Below are 18,836 nucleotides of genomic sequence, written 5' to 3' on the forward strand. Positions count from 1 at the left end.
TTGAAGCGGGAATGTGTGGTATCCCCACTTACAGTCACTCACGTGCAGTGAACCGGCTTTATCGCCACGCCCACACACTATGCTCAAGGGAGAGGCTTGGTGACGAAAAACGACTGGAGAAGTTTCGGGACAGGACACATTTATTCTTCCTACCGTTCTAATAAATGACAAACAACATTCGTTGCTAATGTCCGTCCATACAGGTGTGTGGCACTGGTGGCATGGCTCGATCACTGATCCCGGAGAGTATACACTCCAGTGATGAGCCGTGGCGCGACCGCGTGGACCGAGTGAGACAAAAGGCCGCGTCACAGAACGTTCTGCTCCTGGCGCGACCGGAGGCACCGTAACGTCTGCAAAGGGGCGAAAGACACTTTAACGGTGACTGCGTTTATGACCGCGCGTACGCATTTAGGGCGGAGTCACATTGACTCGATGCACGTGGTCCGCGGTGGGAGAACTGAGACACGTGTGTTGCATCGCGTCAACTAGCTCACACTGTCCGCCTGCTTTTGTCCCCGTGCGGTCCGGTGTGCCACGCACCGTTGCCAGAATTCAGTGTAACGGTACAGCTGCCCCTACTTGTGTCGGCAGTGCCATGGTTCAGCCCTTCGTGCATTGGATGGTGCTGCCACCACACCTTTACTGCTTGCTCAATATACATATTGAATAACATTCGGGATAGGCTATAACCCTGTCTCACACCCTTTCCAACCACTGCTTCCCTTTCATTCCACTAGATTCTTATAACTGCCATCTGGTTCTTGTTCAAATTGTTAATAGCCTTTTGCTCCCTGTATTTGACCCCTGCCACCTTCAGAATTTGAAAGAGAGTATTCCAGTCAAGCTTGTCAAAAGCTTTCTGTAGGTTTTGGAGCCATGACTTATTAAACTGATAGTTAAGTAATTTTCGCACCTGTCAACACCTGCTTTCTTTGGGATTGGAATTATTATATTCTTCTTGAAGTCTGAGGATATTTCACCTGTCTCATACATCTTGTTCACCAGATGGTAGAGTTTTGTCACAGCTGGCTCTCTCAAGGCTATCAGTAGTTCTAATGGGATGTTGTCTACTCCTGGGGCCTTGTTTTGACTTAGGTCTTTCAGTGCTCTGTCAAATTCTTCTTGCAGTATCACATCTCCCATTTCATCTTCACTTACATCCTCTTCCATTTCCATAACATTGCCCTCAAGTACATCGCCCTTGTATAGACCCTCTGTATACTCCTTCCACCTTTCTGCTTTCCCTTCTTTGCTTAGAACTGTTTTTCCATCTGAGCTCTTTTCTCCAAAGGTCTCTTTAATTTTCCCTAGTGATATATGCCTCTACATCCTTACAGTTGTCAGCCATCCCTGGTTAGCCATTTGGCACTTCCTGTCAATCTCATTTTTGAGACATTTGTAATCCTTTTTGCATGCTTCATTTACTGCATTTTTATATTTTCTCCTTTTATCAGTTAAATTCAATATCTCTTCCATTACCCAATGATTTCTACTAGCCCTTGGCTTTTTACCTACTTGATCCTCTGCTGCCTTCACTATTTCATCTCTCAAAGCTACTCATTCTTCTTCTACCGTATTTCTTTCCCCTGTTCCTGTCAATCATTCCCCAATGCTCTCTCTGAAGCTCTCTACAACCTCTGGTGCTTTCAGTTTATCCATGTTCCATCTTCTTAAATTCCCACCTCTTTGCAGTTTCACTCTACAGTTCATAACCAATAGATTGTGGTCAGAGTCGACATCTGGCCCTGGAAATGTCTTACAATTTAAAACCTGGTTCCTAAATCTCTGTCTTATCATAATATAATCTATATGAAACCTTCCTGTATCTCCAGGCCTCTTCCATGTATACAACCTTCTTTCATGATTGTTAAACCAAGTGTTAGCTACGATCAAGTTATGCTCTGTGCAAAATTCTACCAGGCGGCTTCCTCTTTCATTCCTTATCCCAATTCCGTGTTCACCTACTACTTTTCCTTCTCTTCCTTTTCCTACTACCGAATTCTATTCCCCCATGACTATTAAATTTTCATCTCTCTTCACTATCAGAATAATTTCTTTATCTCATCATACATTTCTTCAATCTCTTCACCGTCTGTGGAGCTAGTTGGCATAGAAACTTGTACTACTGTTGTAGGCTTGGGCTTCATGTCTATCTTGGCCACAATAATGCATTCACTATGCTGTTTGTAGTAGCTGAACCACACTCCTATTTCTTTATTCATTATTAAACTTACTCCAGCATTACCCATATTTGATTTTGTATTTACAACCCTGTATTCACTTGACCAGAAGTCTTGTTCCTCCTGCCACTGAACTTCAGTAATTCCCACTATATCTAACTTTAACCTATCCACTTCTCTTTTAAATTTTCTAACCTACCTGCCCGATTAAGGGATCTGACATTCCACACTCCGATCCGTAGAATGCCAGTTTTCTTTCTCCTCATAATGACATCCTCCTGAGTAGCCCTCACCCAGAGATCTGAATGGGGGACTATTTTACCTCCAGAATATTTTATGCAAGAGGACACCATCACCATTTAACCATACAGTAAAGCTGCATGCCCTCGGGAAAAATTATAGCTGTAGTTTCCCCTTGCTTTTAGCCATTCGCAGTACCAGCACAGCAAGACCGTTTTGGTTAATGTTACAAGGCCAGGTCAGTCCATCATCCAGACTGTTGCCTCTGCAACTACTGAAAAGGCTGCTGCCCCTCTTCAGGAACCACATGTTTCTCTGTCTCTCAACAGATACCCCTCCGTTATGGTTGCGCCTATGGTACAGCTGTCTGTATCATTGAAGCATGCAAGCCTCCCCACCAATGACAATGTCCATGGTTCATGAGGGGCAGCAGAGAAATGAATATATTAAAGTTAGATACAGTGGGAATTAGTGCCTCAATGGTGCAAATTTAATAGTAATGTGGGAATGGAATTCAATTGTAGGAAAAGGAAGAGAACGGAAAGTAGTAGGTGAATATGGAATGGGGGTAAGGAATGAAAGAGGGAGCCACCTGGTAAAATTTTGCACAGAGTTAACTTAATCATAGCTAACACTTGGTATCTCTGACACAATAGGGTTGCAGTTTTCCTTGTAAAATCTTGTGGTTTATAACATCAAATGATTTTGGTAGGTCTAGAAAGAGCACAACTGCCTTTTGTTGAGAGTATCTAGAGTGCAGTGCAATTCTCACACACTCATACAGCAGTGATTACAGATTTACTCTCCCTGCCATCAAAGAGAATATAGTTCCTTTCTGGGAAGTTATTTAATTTTTGATAAACTAGTATTTCACTGAGAACAATGACATACTGGTAGGTTTGTAGTTGTCACTGGTATCACTCAGATATTTATTAATCATGCATTGTGTAGGTACAGATCTATTACTTATACTGTTATTGATGGTAAAATCAGGGAAATTGTCAGTACTAGAATACAATTTATTTATTGGACTCTTTGTATGAGATATAACTTGACTAGCATTAGTTTCACAGAAATATACAAACACAAAGGAATTTCATTTTTCTTTGAGAACTGTGTGAATGTTTGAAGTAAGTTTTTACAAAACTTGCATAGTAATCATTGATTACATTTGCAACTAATTGTGATTCAGTGACTCTCATATTGTTGTATATTACAGTTATACTCTCATGCTCTGGGGACAGTAGACTGATTTTGTATATGTGGCATCTGTTCTTCCTGATATGCCTTTTTGTCTGAAAAAACTAACCCAACATATGTGATTAAGGTGATGATGGCCAATGATCCCTTCAGTGCAGATGCACACCAAGCTTGAATTCTTATGAGGATTTGTGATATGCCATGAGTAATCAGGCTAATGAACAGGGACACTACGTCAGTAGTGTGTGGTATAAGTTGAGGATTTGGGTCTGATGGGAGGCTTGCTAAGGTAGCCCGTGCAATTGTGGTGCTCACTGTGTCTGGATGGTGTAGTGGTGAGCACATCTGCCGAATAAGAATGTGACCAACACTCAAAGCCTGGTCTGGCGCAAATTTTCCACTTGCCCATTGATATGAATTAATGCCCACTAGCAGCTAATGTCTTTAAATCCTTTGTTTCTTGATTCATAGTGGCTGCAGGATCAAAAATGTTGTATGTTTCATTCGGACACGACCAAAAGAACAGACATCACATATTCACATATAATTAAGGCAATGATGGTCAGTGATCTCTTCAGTGCAGATTAACACCAAACTTGAACTCTTATGGGAATCAGTGAGATGCCGCAAGTATTGGGGCTAACGAGCAGGGGCACTACATCAGCAAAGTGTGCTATTGACTGAGAGTTTGGGTCTGATGGAAGATATACTAGAGTAGCCTGTGTGGTTGTGGTAATTACTGTGTCCAGATGGTGTAGTGGTCAGCACATGTACCTGGTAAGCAGGAGACCTGGGTTCAAATCCCTGTCTGAGACAAATTTTCAACTTGCCCCATTGATATAAATCAATACCCACTGGCAGCTTATGTCTTTAATTCCTTTGTGTCTTGACAATGTATTCTCTTAGTCTGCAGATTTTGGCATATAATTGTCATTTGCCATTATTCTTCATGTAACTCACCATACATAATGCCCTTTCTCTATAAATCCATATGCCTGTGACTTTAATGTATTCCAAATTTGAAGGAAAAGCAACCAGTGTAGAGCAATGTTTCTGACAAGGGAACATCCCCATCACACCCCCCTCAGATTTAGTTATAAGTTGGCACAGTGGATAGGCCTTGAAAAACTGAACACAGATCAATCGAGAAAACAGGAAGAAGTTGTGTGGAACTATGAAAAAATAAGCAAAATATACAAACTGGGTCGTCCATGCGTAACATATGCAACAATAAGGACAATGTGAGGCGAGGAGCGCCGTGGTCCTGTGGTTAGCGTGAACAGCTGCGGAACGAGAGGTCCTTGGTTCAAATCAGTCGGCTCGCAGCCGTGCTAGCGTGCGGAGCTGCTCCGCGCGCCGTGTGACGCTCCACTCTTGGCGGTGTTTACTTCCGCGTCGCGGTGTTTGTATCTATCGAGTCCAGTACTAACGTACGCCATGGCGCACTCGTACCGCCGTGCAACGATCAAAGTAACGTTTCAGGCTGAACATCCACGACCCAGAGCTTTCGAAGTCGAACAGTTCATACGTGAGGATCTACGTTTGAACCCCCAGGACGTACTCAGCATACATTTTTCCATCACTGGAAGTGTTGTCTACATCAAGATGTCGACGGAGGAAATTTGCAATGACGTAATTCACCGTCATGCCACCGGACTAAAATTTAAACACTCTGATGGACATATGGGTGCTGTTACAGTCGCCCATGCTGGATTCGGTCTCCGGACATTGCGGGTGTTTGAACTCCCGTTCGAGGTGCCTCAGGATGTGGTCATTGCCGCTTTCCAACCATATGGCACTGTCTTGGGTCACGTCGCGGAGAAGTGGCAAACATTTACGACCTACCCCGTATTAAATGGCGTCCGGCAAATAAAAATTGAGCTGACGAAACATGTCCCATCGTACCTGCTGATTGGCGGTGTGAGGGCCATCGTCATGTATGATGGACAGCCACGAACGTGCGCAGGATGTGGCCAGGAGGGACATGTACGTTCCGAATGCTTACACCGCCGTTTAATACAGACGCCGTTACGTGAAGAGACCCAGGCTTCGACGGTCACGTCCTTACCCATCACCTACGCCAAGGTTGCACAGGACCCCGTCGTACCAATCTCGATTGCGCCAGCAGCATCGTCAACGCCACCCGCTGCAGCACAACGCGCCAAGGACACAAGCACGGCGTCACCTCCAGTGCTCGCTTCAGGACCGTCCGGTTTGCAGACCGAAACCGATGTTCCTGTTGGAACCATGGACGTCGGCATCGGTGTCGTGCCGACGTCTGCCTTTGTCCAGACGGGTTCGGCGTCAGACGACGGGCGACCACATTCTGATTCAGAAGGCCACATCAGAAAACAGCGGTCGCCTCGCAAACACAGGAAACGACGACGAACGCCTTACGATGACGCCCTTTCTCAGACGGCCCCACGAGATGTCGACCTGATGTCTGACGGTGATCTCCCACATTGCGTCCCGTCACGCGATGTGGCAGCAACAGGAGCCCCTCCTGTGACGCCTACTCTCCCAGCCAGGGACGTGTCCTCGCCGTTGTCAACGAATGATGACGGCGGTCCCCCTGCTACTCATATTGCGGAATCCACAACACCCGTTACGGAAGTACGTGACCGTCACATGTCCACGTCGTCAGCTTCCTGGGCCGATGACATTGAAGAAGAAGTGGAACAGACTGCCAGCGTGTTTGCACAGGAGTCCACCTCGGCGACACTGGGGCTGGCGCCCCACCAGTAATTATCACCACTGCGGGACCACCGGCGGGTCTCCACCTGCCGGCTACTTCTACCGCACGTTCTGCACATACTGAGGATGGCCGCACGCAGCAATATCGTATCGCCACGATGAATCTTGCCACCATTCGTGCCCCCCATAAACTGGCCATGTTCAGAGACACTATTTACTCTGCGGATGTGGATATAGCACTCTTACAAGAGGTGTTTGCGGCTGACTTCCTAGTTCCCACCGGATACAACGCCCATGTTTCCCCCGCATCCGATACCGGTAGCGGCGTCGCCATCCTGCTACGCGACGGACTCCCTGCAGAGGACGTCATCTACCTCCCCACTGCGCGAGGTATGGCCCTCACACTGTTCGGCGTGCGTATTATTAATATCTACGCTCCGTCCGGCACTGGCCGCCGTCATGACCGACAAACTTTTTTTGCCGAAAACGTCACACCCCTCTTCACCGGTCCGCAGGACGATTTGGTACTCGGTGGGGATTTAAACTCGACACAAGAGCCCGCGGACCAACTCCCGCGACATTCCCCTTGTGCATCTCTCTCAGTGGTCATCGACCGTCTCCGACTTGTTGACACATGGAAGAAGCTCCACGGAATTCAACCGGGCTATACATTCTACACCTCTCACTCGTCAAGCCGCATAGATCGCATCTACGTTACCCGCTCCCTTGCTGATGGCACACGTCATGCGGAAGTCTGGCCCTTGGCCTTTTCAGACCATTATGCATACCTCTGTGACGTCACTCTCGCCCGACAGCAAGTGTGGCATAGTCGTGGTCTGTGGAAACTCAATGTCGCTCACCTGACCTCCTCAGACTGTCGCCGTATGGTCGAAGAAGCGTGGGCACGCTGCCACCATCGTCGAGAAGCCTATGACTCCACCTTATCATGGTGGCTCTCCTGTGCAAAGCCGACCCTCAGGAAGACTCTGATGAGTTTTGGGAAGGAATTAAAGGCGTGGCAAACTAATACCCTGCACTTCTACTACACCATTCTACATGACTGTGCGACGATGCCTTTCTCGCCAGCCCGGCAGTCGATGGTCCATCGCACGAAGGCGCAGATCTCCTTGATCATGCGGCGTAACTTGGAAGGCACTGTAGTCTGTTCTCGAGCTTCTAATCGAATCCCTCAAGAATGTCCGTCGATGTACCACCTCCTTCAGGAAAGACAACGACAACGACGAGCTCTGATCCAAGTCCTCACTGATGTGGAAGGGCGCCGGCACGACACCCAACAAAGCATCGGTCGTGCTCTCCATGCTCATTTTGCCGGGCTATACGCAGCCGTACCGCATTCTGCAGCACTGATCACAGAAGTCGCTCAGCTCACTACGAACACTCTTCCGGAGGATGCTGTGCATGACCTCCAAGACGACGTAACCACAGATGAAGTGGTAGATGCTATCAAGGTGGGTTCCGATAACAGGTCTCCTGGACCTGACGGTATACCCATCGAATTTTATAAAAGTTTTCAGTATTTGTTGGCTTCCACGTGGACGGCAATCGCACAGGAGCTGATGTCACCGAGGACAGTGGTCCCGAGCGCCTTTCTAGAAGGAATTATTATCCCCGTACATAAACCGCGCGGGTTATCGAGGGTCCAGGACTATCGACCAATTACTTTGCTCAACAGCGACATGAAAATATTCACACGGCTACTGGCATCGCAACTCAAGAAGGTCGCACGTTACGTCACATCCTGCGACCAGACTTCCCTAGGAGGCGACAACAACATCCGTACGGCCCTTTGCCGTTACAGGGACATGATAGCATTAGCGCATCATCAGCGTCTCCCTGGCACCTTGGCTTCACTGGACTTTAGCCAGGCTTTCAACCGTGTTGACCACTTCTATTTACGGACAGTTCTTCAGCACATTGGTTTTCCTGGCGGTTTTGTAACAGTGGTTATGCGCCTGTTGAGTAGTGCAACCTCTAAAATCATGTACTATGGTCGTCTTACACCGTCCCTGGTCATCGCACGATCTGTACGGCAAGGATGCCCTCTTTCCACGATTTTGTATGCTTTCGCCTTGGAACCCCTGCTCCAGGGCATGCGCCAACGTTTGGAAGGCATGGCTGTGCAAGGCCACCGTTTTTGTTGTACAGCCTACGCAGACGACATAGTACTCTATCTGCGCAGTGAAGATGAAGTACGAGCAGCACTGACATGGTGGCGACTTACGGCGAAGCGTCGGGGAGCTGCCTCAACGTGTCAAACTCCAAGGTCCTGCTCATTGGTGAGGGCTTGCCGGAGAGATGCGCTGCCCCCCTTAGTGTCGCCGCCACCATACGGTGTCTTGGACTTGATTTCACAGCAGACCTGCGCCGCTCAGCGGCTATCAATGGTAGACGCTTGCTACAGACAATCAGAGCAAATCTCGCAGATCACCGGCTACGAGCTCTCGACGTTATCCAACGCGCGCAATACGTGAACATGTATCATGCTTCCCGTATACCACACGTGGCTCAAGTACTACCAGTCCCAAATCTCCTGGCGCGATGACTGTTGATGGCTTTCGGCTCCTTCGTCAGCTCGGGGATGTTATTCAAGGTGCAGTATGAATCCCTTGCACTGCCACGAGATCGTGGCGGGGTGGGACTCATCCACGTGCCGACTCGTGTCAAGGCACTATACGTCAGCTCCCAACTCAAACTTTGGCATCGTTGCCCGCAGAGCCTTACTAGCCTCCTGCTTCACAACTTTGCACCGGCCTCCTTGTCCGCCCCAGTACTGATATCGACCATTCCAACCCCCTTTTATTACATCCACCGATTTTTCCTGGAGTTCAGTTATATCTACCGGTCCTTACCACTTCCACGTTTGTACCTCACGAAAACAGTCTCCGAATTGTTACAACAGTGCCGCCCGTCCAACCCCATCGAACGTAAGTATCCACAGTACGTGTGGCGACACATACGGAAGGCGATCCATGCGCGTTTTCTCGAATCGGACGTTCAATCAGCGTGGTACATCACCGTGAATGGCAAACAAGTTAACCGAGATCGTCTGCACCGCATACATCTCGCCGATTCATCCCTCTGCACCCACTGTGGCGTGGATGACACGGATGTCCACCGGTTCCACTGTGGCACAGCGCTAGACGTCTGGACACTTGCGCGGCGAATTTTGGCGTTTCTTACTCGCCAGACACCGGCTCAGATCGACGTCCACATGCTTTTGTACCCCGATAAGACTTTCTACCCCTCCGCCAAAACTAACTCTGTGAATTGGATCTGTGGCCACACGATCCGCTATCTTTTTACTTCAGGCGACAAGTCTACGATAGGATATTGGACTTATCTCAACGAACGTCACTGCGTCCTGATACGCAACCCACGCTATAAACAATATTTTTCTAATTTCTTATGGAGCACTTTCGATGACCCACCTAGTAGCTGGAACGTCCAAGCCCTGAGAAGCTGAAAACTGTATAAAACGAACCGAACTGAATAGATCTGCTACCCAGAACTCACGCTTACGCCATGAGAAGACACGTTTGGACGAGCTGGCATGCTGTAGGCGGATACACTTCAGGAGCTCCTGTAAGAACTAGACCTTAACTACAAGTCGCATGACGACTTAAAAAGCTTTTCCTTATTTCTTCCTCATAGTTTGTTCTTAAAGGAAAAAGAAATTTGATTTTGGCTTTGAAAAAAATTTTTTTTTTTGTTCCAAAGGATTGCTTCTTCGCCAACAAGGCGAAGGAGACTCATTTTTGTTTACTGGAAGGAGAAACCAGTATAATCGGAGTCTTTGTTTTATTTAAAAAAAAAAAAACTTTTCCTTATGTATTCCTCACAATTTGTTCTTAAAGGAAAACGAAATTTGATTTTGGCTTTAAATAAAAAAAAAAAAATTGGCCGAGCGGTTGAAGGCGCTACAGTCTGGAACCGCACGACCGCTACGGTCGTTAAAAAAAAAAAAAAAAAAAAAAAAAAAAAAAAAAAAAAAAAAAAAAAAAAAAAAGAGGTGGCAAGCGTCGAAAAAAAAAAGAATCTGCCCTCGACTGATAATTTTAACTTTTTATTTTCAGTTTATGTGAAAAACTCTTATGTTTTCATCACTTTTTTTGGAGTGATTATTACATCCCCAAGAAAACCTAAATCGGGCAAGGTAGAAGAATCTTTTCACCCATTCGCCAAGTGTACTAGTTAGGTGGGTCGACAACATATTCCTGTCATGTGACGCACATGCTGTCACCAGTGTCGTATACAAAATATCAGACGTGTTTTCCTATGGAGGAATCGGTTGACCTATGACCTTGCGATCAAATGTTTTCGGTTCCCATTGGAGAGGCACGTCCTTTCGTCAACTAATCACACGGTTTTGCGGTGCGGTCGCAAAACACAGACACTAAACTTATTACAGTGAACAGAGACGTCAATGAACAAACGGACAGATCATAACTTTGCGAAAATAAAGAAAGCAAAATTTTCAGTCGAGGGCAGATTTGAACCAAGGACCTCTCGTTCCGCAGCTGTTCACGCTAACCACGGGACCACGGCACTCCTCGCCTCATATTGCCCTTAATGTTGCCTATGTTACGCATGGACGACCCAGTTTGTATATTTTGTTTATTTTTTCATAGTTCCACACAAATTCTTCCTGTTTTCTCGATTGATCTGTGTTCAGTTTTTCAAGGCCTATCCACTGTGCCAACTTATAACTAAATCTGAGGGGGGTGCGATGGGGATGTTCCCTTGTAAGAAAGATGTAATTTTTAGTCAGTATCATCTGCTTCACAAATGTTCCTCCATTTGGTTTTTGCTAGTAAATAGTTGAAGAATTTTACCCTTTCATAGCTGAAGGAAGAACAGTGGAAAAGGAGATGAGATCAGCACAGTAGCTATAATCACCTGTATGTGCACGAATTGTGGACTAGAAGGAAGTGCTTGTGTATGTACTGTCTAAAGTTGTTTTGGAATGGTTTTACATATTATGGAGAATGTCACTATACCTGACTTATCTCTTGAGCTTCAGTATGCATTTCTTCTATATTTTGGGATTTTTTACAATGGCGATTCCTCCATATATGTGACTTATTCTGCATTAATGTCATTGTTTTGTATAGTCAAGTATGCTAATGATGCAAGTGTAGTCTGATTTGAGACAGAGTCCAGTAATGTAGAGGACATTTACATTGCTCAATTCAGTCATAAATAGCATTTCAATATTTATGTGTTTATTGATATATTATTATGGTTTGCATAAAGTTTTTTCTTGTACTTTCCTAGTAAGCATAGCTGTTTGTATTTTTGCATAAGATACCTTATGTTGACCCTACTATATCTGACATATCTGTACATAAAAGATCATAATATTTGGAAGGTGGTGTTTTCTTCTTTAATATGGAGCCTTGAACTTTCTCTAATGTAAGTAATATGTGCTGGTCGTAAGTCATATTTTGATTCTGGGGCAAACCAGTTGTGGTCAGAAAAACATTCATTCTATAAAGTGTACAATAAAAATACTACATCAAGCTGATAACCAAAAATTTTGCAGAGGTTTTTTTCAGAGACTTTGGGATTCTTACATTTACGTGCAATATATTTACTGCCTAATGGTATTTGTGATAGCTAATACGATTCAGTTTAGGATACTCTGCGAAATACACAGCCACAATACTATCATGCCATAACCACAGTCAAACCAAACCTGAAAGCAGGATTGACAATGAATTACAACACTTAGCACAGAAAGCACTTTTATTATGAACACCAACATACAGACAGAACAGAAGTGATCTCCTGGGTAGAGACTGCTGCCTTTTATATGAACATTATAAATTCCAGTATATGCTAACAATACAGACATAAGAAGTTTTGAGAAACCTTCCAGAAATCATATACGCTAAATAACAAGTAACCATTCATAGTCGGTTTGAACTGGTGTTATGCAGCACACTAGCCAGCAATGGTAACTGCTATGCCGTATTGCATGTAGCATAACTTGCAGCAATATTATATGTCAAAATAATTTCTATGCATTGTAAGTGTCTCTGACTAGTGTTCAGAGTGGAGTTTTATATTCTGGTGCCAAATCCTTAACAGATTCCTGGAAAACATCAGGCTAGATTTTATAAATCCCCAGATATTTGAAGAAAAAAATAAAAGAATCCCTTACTAGCCCCCCTCCCCCTTTTCTATAAATTATATGAATGTTTAAACTTGGGGAAGCAAATTCTAGTTAACAGTGATGTTCTTATTTTAAAAGAGTTTTATCTGTTTACTATATTCACTGCTTTTAGTGGTATATGAAGTCAGTAAAGTTACATAAGTGCTTAATATGGAGTAGTAGATAAAAAGAGCAGTTGAGTAGTGCAAGAGGAACAGCAGTGTCTGTTCTAAAATTGACTGTTCTTCTCCTAGTACATTAATTTTAAAATAACTGCCATTACTATCAGTATGAGTATATTATCGTTACCCTAAAGTATTTGTTAGTATACAGTCCTTGGATTAGAATCGAGTGTAAAGTAAGTGGAAGTTCTGAAAAATGTTGGTAGGTGCCGCCACAACTAACTTCTGCCTTTGAATGCATGTAGTGCTACACAGGCATGCTTTGCAGGCACAAAGATAAGTACTGGTGCCAAAACCTCTGCGTCAGTCATTTAATTTAAAAAAAAAATAGAAGAATGTAAACATTATGCCATGTATTCTTTCATGTTTGCTGCTATTTCATTTAAATCCTGTCTGCCTAATAAACTACGAAACTAGAGTGAGACAACAGCAAACGCAGAAGAATATACATCATGTTATGTTTATATTTGTATTATTCTTATGTTGAATAGTGATACAGTCAGAAATGAAGCACGGTAACTGACTAGATTTTTAAATCTAAGATGACTAATTTTTGTGCAGAATGTAATGTACTAAAGAGGTGTCTGCAAAGATTTTAAAATGGAGAAAAATTTTCGTTAAACTCTTGTGCAGAACATCTTCTATCATATGCAGTCTATTATTTGGTTCTTGTTGATCATTATCAAAGAAAGCAGCAGTGTAACTAACAACAAATAGCAGTCTCTTGACATTGTTTCACTTATGAGACAATTCCTCTCTCATTTTTATTCTAAGCCGCGGTAGTGCGCACAAAAGCAAGCCATGCCGTGAGTGGCGACAGGTTGTAAACACTCATTATCAGAATGCGACAGACAATGCATGATACAGTACAATAATGCACTTATCAGATCAAAACAAAATAAGCAATCGATTCAAACCAGACGAAGCACATGAAAAAGGAAGGGTACCCGTATAGAAACGGACGGAGCGCTTGACACATAGCAATGGCTACTTGGTAAAGCTTAACTGTTACGCTTACGACTCGAACCAAACTACTGTAGCTGTATGTTCATCCATTCAACCTAAATTGCTTCTCATGTTGCAATGGACCAACTTCATTTTGATATGGAGGTGCGATCTAAAACTTTTCTCTCCCCTTGAATTTCGAGTCTCAAATTTCAGGTGTGGCTTAGATTCAGGATTTTTTTTCCCTTGATTTCGAGTCTCATTTTTTAGGTACGGCTTAGATTACAGTAAATACGGTACTTCACAGAAGTGGCCTGCAGTGGCTGTTTCTGTATGTTGATGTATAACTTCACTCATTCCAAATCTCTGAGGGTCTCCTTCATGATAGGCTACATTGTATGGATGAATTACTTGCATCGAAGTCACTGGGAGCTGTATTTTGGGTTACATGAGCTTCCCTCTTATGGTCTCTCAGGAATTTCTATTTTTGAATGCTGGTAGTTGCTTTCAGTTGCAGTAATGGCAGCATATCATATTTCCCCTTTTCCTTGGTAACCCTAGTGTATTTCACAGTACATTTTGAGCAGTTAATATAATAAAATATATGCACCTTTGAAATCCTTAGAGGTTTTTTTAGGTTTATTTTTTTATTTTTAAATTCCCTATTAGTTATCCTGGTTTCCAGGTGCACAAAGGATGACTCAGTGAGGTCATATATTTTTGAAATGCTTGTAACATAGATTTCTAAAACTTACCTTAATTTGTATATTGCACCTTTTACTTCATTAAGGTAACATTGTTTGTTCCTCTCACTACTAAGCATTCAGTATCTAAATATACATTACTGTCAATTGAAAAATCATAAAGAGTATTATTGGTTTTCATTACTGCAGCAATGGATGCCATTCTTTGTTCATTAGTGAGAATATTTGTTGGCCGTCTTCCATGACTATCAGCAGGCAAATATATGTTATATATTTTTTTGGGTATATCAACTTTTGCAAATTTACCAGACTTTATCTTCTTTCATCACTTATGTTTTTAATGACTTTCAAGGTGCTGGTGGTCTCCCTGCTCACACATTAAATTATTAGTCAAAGGTTATGTTATTGTTGCACTTGTCAGACTCTGTAATATGCTTTCACAGATGAACTACACTACCACTTTTTACATGTCTTCATATTCTAGTATACAAGTAGTTCCATTTTTTTCCATACTTTTCTCATTTTTGTCAAATGTAACAACGTTGCTATTTGCCCATTGATTTACATGAACTGGACAACATGAAAGTCATTTTGCCCCATTGAATGGGCACGTTTGATAAGAGTTTTTGAAAGTAATCATTGATTTGATTTCTTGAACCTCAATTGTCCAACCTCACTGCATTTTCTTTCACTGATAAGCTCTTGCTGTACACAGTTCAGTATCAGTGATGGATCATGACTAAGACATGGGGGCTGGGAGGTTCACATGCAAATTGAAAATTATACATACATCTGAAAATCATTGCACAGTTCATATGAAACACACTTTTAATACAAAACATAACTACATGCAAAATAAACCAGTGTGCAATATCATCAGTATCATCTGCACATCACAGAAGTGTAATTTTTTACAATGTCCACTCTTCTGTCTTTCTTTTGAGAAACATGTCAGTAACTTTTTCATTGATATTAGATATGTTTTGAATCATATGCTTTTCCATGGAGAGAACTGCTAATAGACTCCATCTAGTTTGATCCTTTTGCTTCTTAACCTCTCATGCCAGGAACATGATTAGACAGTCACATGCTGTGATTCTCTGCACTTGTGGTTACTGACCAAGTACTCAGTTGTTGAGTCTTGCAGGTAGAACTGTAGTGCTCCGAAACCTGTTTATGTTAGGCAGTGCTACATAGCTATATGTAGAGATTTCTGACACCCCATCAAGATCTTTGTCAGGAAGTGAATGGGTTTTTGTGTATTTATCCCTGTACTCACTGGAGGTAATAGAAGTAGTCCAACTATAAGGAACAATGTGAACTTTATAGTCTGAATAAACTTTATACATGAAAGCACAAGTGTACACTGCAACAAGATATAGGTCTCATAGAGTGGAGCAGTGGTCAGATGGTATTGGAAGACAGGCCCCCAAGAGTGACACATCTGGACCATTTCTTGATGACTGGGGAAGGTTGGAGGTGCAAATGTTGGACATCGTGTGGTCTCTTAACCTGCCACATGAGCACAGGTGGCAGCCCACATGGGAAAGAGGGATCTCCAGTGTGTGCATGTGATCATTTTGATGTGCAGTTAGAGGAAAAATAATCATGAGAATGCTGTATCCGTCAATGGCAACCACGATGTTTTTCTCATTGGCATCACTCAGCAATTGAAATGAGTCAAGAAGGGTGATGTGAGTGGTTGGTGAGTCTTTGGGAGACTGAGGAGAAGTGACAGACATTAAGACCACTCTGTCATGAAGTTGAAGAGATAGATCTTTGACACAGAAGTCAGACACATCGATGGTGAAGACCACAGCACTAGGAGGAGATAGGGCTATGAAAAGACAGAACAGCCATGTATCCTAACACTAGTGTCAGGGGATACATTGTGGGTGGGATAGAGCACTGGGTGGAGTTATTGTTACCTACAATGAGGGTATTGTTTGTTGGTACCACATCTGCATCTGTTGTTGTAGAAGGTTCCTCACATAATGGTCAAGCAGGTTTGTCTCTGTTTTAGAAAATTCTGATGCTGCCCATTAAAAACAATGTCCACTGTGTTATCTACATGGCTAAGGACCCTATGCAGAGCAGAATATGGTGGTTGAAGAGACACACAAACTATGTCATCATGTAACATTGCAAATTCGCATCATGCCACATTGCTGTGTATGAACACTTATGGTATGGTGTGAGGATGTTGTGCTAATATACATGTACTTGTGATGGGTAAACAAACATGCTCGACTAGAGTAGGGAGCGCATCCTGAGGTGAGAGCTTAGTGTCCTTGATAAACTCAGCAGGTAGAGGTAAGGGCTCAGCATAGAGGATATCAGCACGCAAAGAGTTCAGGTCATCTTTGTGAGCTAAATGAATGCTGAGTAAAACCCATGGAAGGTCCTCCCACCAGGAACCACTGTGGCAGATGAGAGCTGCTTTAATGGTCTGATGCCAACATTCAGCTAGTCTGTTGCTCTGCAAGTTGTACACAGTTGCATGGAATCTGTCCAATTTGGCAAAGAGTAGGAACTCAAAATGACACCCGTGGTCAGCGATGATAGATGTGCGGCATTTGAACTGGGAAATCCACCCAGAAGCAAAAGCATGCAACAGAATCGGCCATTATATCTGAAAGAAATATGGTCTCCACCCATCTGGTTACCTGATCAGTGGCCAAAAGGATACATGTTATTCCGTAGGAAGGAAGTAGGAGGTTCGCGATGCCAATGTGCATATGATAGATGCATCCCTTCAGTATATCAGAGTTTCCCAGACAAGTTTGAGTGTGATGTCCAATGTTATTCTGTTGACATGGTATTCATGCATGTGTTCAACAGTGGCAGTTGGTCTTGATGCCAGGAAATACAAAATGCTCTGTTATGAGGCATGTTGTAGCTCTAATGCCTGGATGTGTGAGATCATGGATAGCCAAGAAAACTGTTCATTGTAGCAGAGCAGGAAGAAGTGGTGGAGGTTACCAGTCAAAAGTCACATCAGTATCAAATGTCAGTGATATACTGACTACTAATGTCCATGTGTTGGATTCCCCATGGTGGGAGGTCCTGTCGAGAGATGCAATAGTGTCCACAAGAGGCTTAAGTGGCTTATGGTCAGTAAAAATCGTGACCTCGCATCCTTCAAATTCCTCACAGTTGTATCCCATGGCTTCATAAACTGCAAGAAGTTCACTGTTGAATGCTGCCCATTTGCATTGAAGAGTAGTGAATTTCCTCTAGAAGAACTGGACAGTTGTGTAGTGCTGCTAACATGTTGCTGTAGGAGTGCAGCAAACAATGTATCACTTGCATCAACTGTGATGGAGATATGTGCATCAGGCAGCAGGTGTACATGTGTGACAGCCTCCAAAAGTGCAGTCTTAATTGCATGAAACACTTGGATCATTTTTCATCCAACCACAGTATCTTGCATGTCCTAGAGATGTTTTTACCAGCCAGAAAATCTACCAGAGGGGCCTGGAGAGAGGTAGCATATGGCAAATGTCTTCAAAAAAAGTTAACTACTTCCACAGAATGGAACAAATTGTGGTAGATTGTGGGTAATGAGATGTCACAGGTAAAAGCAATGTGATCAGACATTGGATGGATACCCTTGATGGTGACAGTATGGCCAAGGAAGGTAACAGTTCGGTGGCTGAAATGTGATTTTTGGTTAACTTGCACGCTGTTATTGGTGAGAGTAGACAGAACTTGGGCTAGGTATTTTTCATCCTCTTCATCAGAGAAGGAATAGATTAGGATATTGAAGATGTAGGAATAAGCTAAGGTAAACAAAATGGCTCACACAACCTTTGCCAAGTTTGAGATAAGTCATAAAGCAGTACTCGAATAAGCTGAATGGCATAATTATTGCTGTTTTATGGATGTCATCTTTGCACATTGGGATCTGCTTTTATGCCTTGCCACAGTCAACAACAATGAATGCACTTGCTCCATTAAGTAGCTGGGCAATGTCCTGAATGTGGTGGTTAGTATAATTGTCCATAAAGGTATAGTTGTGAGTTTCTGACAATCACCACACAACTGGAGTGAATCATCATTCTTAGGGACAAGATGTTTGAGAGAAGACCAGTTACTGTCTGAAGGATGCGCAATGCTCACTTTTTTTTTCCCTCCAGTTTGTTCGTTGTTGATCGTTGTGTTTGTTGGTTGCAGACGTCACATGACATCCAATTAAGTTTGTCTGTTGATCATTTCACTGAGTTTTTTTATTACAGAGGCCAACCAGCTCTCTGACCAAAAACGCTGAGCTACCGTGCTGGCGCTGCGTCAACTAGAGAACTCACATTTAAAAGTTCACTAATACTGTTTTGTGGCATGCAGTTTCTTAGGAGTGAGATGTGTGCCTTGTAGCACATGGAATGACCCTCCGTCATTGTTATCCTATGGCATGTGCTGTTCATAATTGTGCCGAAGTATACTGCCTGTATAGGTGGAGTAGACACATGCAAGTCATCCCATGCACAGGTGCCACAATCAGACAATACACTAG

General features: G+C 43.4%; 1 protein-coding gene across 1 annotated transcript in view; it reads right to left on the minus strand.

Moving 5' to 3' along the window:
• LOC124612951 (beta-mannosidase) overlaps nucleotides 1-18,836 on the minus strand; it is a 420,275-nt gene that overhangs the window by 305,924 nt on the left and 95,515 nt on the right. The window lies entirely within an intron of this gene.

Source organism: Schistocerca americana, chromosome 1 (genome assembly GCF_021461395.2).
Source record: "Schistocerca americana isolate TAMUIC-IGC-003095 chromosome 1, iqSchAmer2.1, whole genome shotgun sequence".
Lineage (NCBI taxonomy): Eukaryota > Metazoa > Arthropoda > Insecta > Orthoptera > Acrididae > Schistocerca > Schistocerca americana.